A 4,741-nucleotide genomic window follows, 5' to 3' on the forward strand; every position below is an offset into this window, starting at 1 on the left:
GCAGGCACCCGTGAGCGGCCCCGCTGGCCCTGCCTTGGGCATCAGCGTTTCCGACGGCGGTCACTCCGTGGCCCCTTGGAAGCGCTGGTCTGGCCGGGCGGCCGCAGGCGGGAGGAAGTGGCCGGTGACTCAGTGAGCGCCGGCTTCCTCTCTGACTCAGGATCGCATCGCCTCTTACAGGGCTGCCCGGGGCCCGTGCGGCTGCAGCGGGAAGCTTTGAACTTGGAGGCAAACTCGGAGGCTCTAACCCGGGTGGTGACCGGCCCTTTCCGGTGAGCGAGGCCGTGAGCTGGGTTCCTGGCCCCCCTGCAGGTTGGGGGAGCCCCTCTGACTCCAGGCCGCCCCGGGGCTTCAGGCGTGGGACTAGCGACGCGGGAGCTGAGGCCTCGCCGGGGCTGTGCCCACCTCGGGGGCTCCCTCCTATTTGGGAGTCATATATTCTTTAAAAAATATGTTTTTATTGATGTCAGAGAGGAGGAAGGAGGAGAGAGAGAGAAACAGCAACGATGAGAGAGAATCATGGATCGGCTGCCTCCTGCCCACCCCCTACTGGGGATCGAACCCGCAACCCAGGCATGTGCCCTGACCGGGAATCGAACCGGTGACCTCCTGGTTCATAGGTCAACGCTCCACCACTGAGCCACACCGGCCGGGCTGGGAGTCATATTTGGGGGAGAGGCTGGGTCTGAGGGCTTAGCCTGCGCAGATGTGAGATGGTGGAGCCAAGCTGAGCCAGTTCTCGGAGTCCATGTGTCCACTCAGCCAAGGAGACGACAGGAGGGCCCGTGTGCAGCGGCGGCCCCCGCCCGCCCCCTCCGTCCCCACGGGGGTCACGTTGGCTTTTTACTCCAGAGCACTGAGCTTGCCCAGGGTCTGTGGTCAGGATGCTGCCTCCATGGCTGCCACCTGGTACCTGTTCTAAGAAACACTTCCTTATCCAAGTAATGGCCTCTGCCCGTGCGAATACAGTCGGAAAAGTATGGACTTGACAGAGACGTTGAGACCCTTTTAGAATTACAACAGGGTCTGAATTCCCTGCCCCGATGACCTGGATGCTGGTCTCTCCTCCCAGGTCGTTTCTGTCCCTCCGTCCCCTCCCGTGTCCACGGCCAGCGCCGAGGCCAGCCCATCAGCTCCGGCAGGACGGCGCATCCGACGTCAGGGTTTTAAATGAGGCGCTATTATTAGCCACAGGCCCCAGACGTGCGCCTGAAACCGGCTGGGGCTCCCAAAAGGGGCCATGTGACAACTGCGAGGGGGCGGGGCCGTGAGGGCACCTGCCGCTGTACCCGGCCCTGCCTGGGGCTCTCCCACTGCTCACAGCGTCTTCCACCAGCTGCTGGGTTTATTTTAATGTTTTTATTTTATTGATTTCAGAGAGGAAAGGAGAGGGAGAGAGAAACTTCAGCGATGAGGGAGAATCACTGATTGGCTGCCTCCTGCACGCCCCACACTGGGGATCGAGCCCGCCCTTGACCAGAATTAAACCCAGGACCCTTTGGCCCATAGCTCTATTCGCTGAGTCAAACCAGCTAGGGCTATCTTGATTGATTGATTGATTGTTCATTATCACCCAAGGATATATTTTCCATTGATTTTTTAGAGCGGAAGGGAGGGAGGAGGGGGAGAGACACAGAGAAACGTCGATGTGAGAGAGACACATCGATCGGTTGCCTCCTGCACGCGTCCCGACTGGGGCCCAGGGATCAAGCCTGCAACCGAGGTACGTGCTCTTGACCGGAATCGAATCTGGGACCCTCCAGTCCGCAGGCCGGCGCTCTAACCATTGAACAACACCACCTGCGGCCCAACGCTGAGGTCAGTGTCCTGGATCGGCCTCTGTGCCTGGTAGGGGATGGGCACGGTGGCAGCTCCCACTGCCTGCACACCTCGCTGCCTCCCTGCCAGGGGGACCCAGAGCTGGAGTCCCAGACCGAGAGGCCCTCCCCGGGGCCCGGTGGACGTCACGGCTTGGTCACTGTGGCCAGGGAGGATCTCTGAGCCGACGGCTCACATCTGGACCCTGTGATTGGTGCAGGGAGGGAGGGTTTTTCTGAACAGGGGGCTCCCGTCCTGGGCAGACGGACATCAGCCCACCACTTGGGGCTCACAGCTCCTGACACCCCCGATCAGACTCCCCTGGACCCGTGGTGAGGGGCACAGCCTGGGGGGCAGGTTCCCCGGTCCTGGAGCCCAGGGCTTGGCACTCCATAGAGGATGGGGGTTTTTCGGTTGCATTTGGGGGGGACACATGTCAGGGCCGCAGCTGCGAGTGACTTTCTGAACACACAGCCCTGGAGGATCGAAGCAGCCGGGGCAGGAAGGAGAAAGGAGCCATTCTCAGCAGCTCGGCAAAACCGAAACTGAAGAAAAACCCCAGGAAAATCCCTCCACGGGCAGAGGAAATACCGCCGATGCTCTGAGCCGCACACTTGAGAGTCGAGGCTGGGCCGCCTGAGCCCGTGTGTTTGGGCCGAGGGAGGCCCTGCCGGGACCCAGCCCGTGGGAGGCCCTCGGGGTGTGGACGCCCGTGTCTGTGCATCTGTTGTTCAATCCGGAGCTGACCGGGGTTCACGGGGCGCCCGGGAGATAGGCCGGGAACTGGTTCAAAGTGCGCGCACCCCACGGGGGTCAGATGACTGTCAGCTGGCCTGGGCCTCTGGAGTGACAGGGGGAGGAACTCTGACCTCTGTGCAGTCCCCAAAATGCCCGTTTGGAATCTCTTTGAAGATCGACAAGGCAAACGCTCCCCTAATAATAACAACGGAGGGGCAGCTGGCCGGCCTGCAAGAAGCAGCAGAGAGGCCGCCACGAAGCCGGCAGGAAGCTGACCGGCCTCAGTCTCTGCTCCTCGCAGCCGCCTCTGGCCGCAGCTTCGGGCTCAGGGAGTGTCTTCAGGGGACAGGTTTGAGGATGTGGACACTTTCACTCTCGTTTCATGGGTGTCACAGTGTCCGCACACAGCGGCTGGCCGTGCCTGTGGCAGGCGGCTCACCCGGCCGGGCCTGGGTGTGCTGGGGGGCAAGCCAGCTGGTGTGTGGCCTGGAGCTGCTATGACCCTCCGTGGAGGGTGTCCCCTGGGCCCCCCGGGAGCTGCAGGGTGAGCATACACGAAAGTCTGCTTTTCATGGGGAGGTAGGGGAGTGGGGGGGGCGAGGGGGTGTGTTCTCTCTGTTTGGCCAACACAACCAGAGTGGACCAGGCGTCCTTGGGAAGGAGCAGCGGCCCTTTGCCACTTCAGTGCCCTAATGATCTCCGAGAGGCTGTTGTAGAGGTGGGCGTGGTCGCCTGTCCAGCCCTCGGGGCTCCGGGACGAGTTTCGATGTTTGTCGACGATTCACTCATCACTGATCCATCCACGTACCTACCCCCTGGGGCTGGGGCTGCTATGTAGTCACTCAGCCACAGGGAGACTGTCTTCTTATCTTTTTTGTTTAACTATTTTTTTTTTTTACTGATTTCAGAGAGGAAGGGAGAGGGAGAGAGAAAGATAGACACATCCATGATGAGAGAGAATCATGGACCAGCTGCCTCCTGCACGCCCCTCACTGGGGATGGAGCCCGCAACCCGGGCGTGTGCCCTGACCGAGAATCAAACCCTGACCTCCTGGTTCCTAGGTCGACGCTCAACCACTGAGCCACGTTGGCCGGGCCAGCGCTGTATTTATAAGCTGGCAGATAAGAAAAGACAGCGCCATCTGCTTCCAAACTCATGCCTTCTCTCCGCGTGCTTTGAGATTTCATAAATGCCGGTGACCAGGCGTGTTTTCCAATGACCCGGTGACTTCCAGCCGCTCCAGCCAATGGGGACGGAGCCCTGATGATACAAGGCCTCACGGGGCATGACTCATCCCTGGAGACATGACCTGCGTGGCCGTTGTGAAGGGCCTGCTTCTGTCAATATCGATGGCCAGAAACCATCCCAGGAGCTCCCCAGCGATGCGCGTGCAGGTAACGCTATGACTACGACCCGCCATCAGGCCAGGCTGTCCTCTGCGAAGATGCACCCGCTGATAAACATCACCTCTTCTCTCTCCCCTCCCCCCCCCCACAGTGGCTCAGTGCCTGTGTGTGACTCACAGTTGGTGTGTGACCGGCCCGACTGGGCAGGGAACGTTCGGTCTGCAACGGAGAGGACACCCAAGGCCACGCCGGGCTCCCGGTTCCGGCTTCTTAAAAGCGTGGCTTTGCCAAGAAGGAAACGCTCAAAAGCGGTCTCCATCCCTGAGGGACTAAGGCAGGCACGGAGGGTACGGGGCGAACAGGGCCTCTCCCCATTGGGAGCCCATGTCTTCACACCTGCTTGTCCCGGGGGCACCGCGACGCTCACTCAGTTTCCCGTGGGCCCTGTGCTCCTCGAGGGGCAGCCTCTCCCCTCAAGTCAACGCGGCTGGGCCCTGGCCCGTGTGGCTCAGTGGACAGAGCGTCGGCCTGTGGACTGAAGGGTCCCGGGTTCGAGTCCAGTCAAGGGCATGTGCCCGGGTTGTGGCTCGATCCCCAGTGGGGGGCGTGCAGAAGGCGGCTGATCCAAGATTCTCTCTCATCAGTGATGTTTCTCTCTCTCTCTCCCTTCCTCTCTAAATTCAATAAAGATATTGAAAAAAAAAAAGAGTCAGAGGGGCAGGCTCCAGGTTCTTTTAAAATATATTTTTATTGGTCCGGGTGCGTGCGGAAGGCAACCAATCCACGTGTTTGTCTCACATCATGTCTCTCTCTGTCTCTCCCTCTCTCTTCCACTCTC

General features: G+C 60.4%; 1 long non-coding RNA gene across 2 annotated transcripts in view; it reads left to right on the forward strand.

Annotated features, from left to right (window-relative positions):
• LOC102261642 overlaps positions 1-4,449 on the forward strand; it is a 12,923-nt gene extending 8,474 nt beyond the window's left edge. The window contains exons 1-3 of one of the 2 annotated variants that reach the window (XR_001359663.1): positions 23-272; positions 3,619-3,951; positions 4,055-4,449. This is a non-coding gene — a long non-coding RNA (uncharacterized LOC102261642). Of the gene's footprint in view, positions 1-22; positions 273-3,618; positions 3,952-4,054 lie in introns of those variants that run through there. The other variant, XR_001359662.1, reaches the window with a different exon arrangement.
• The last annotated feature ends 292 nt before the right edge of the window (positions 4,450-4,741 follow it).

Source organism: Myotis brandtii, unplaced genomic scaffold (assembly GCF_000412655.1).
Source record: "Myotis brandtii unplaced genomic scaffold, ASM41265v1 scaffold679, whole genome shotgun sequence".
Taxonomy (NCBI): domain Eukaryota; kingdom Metazoa; phylum Chordata; class Mammalia; order Chiroptera; family Vespertilionidae; genus Myotis; species Myotis brandtii.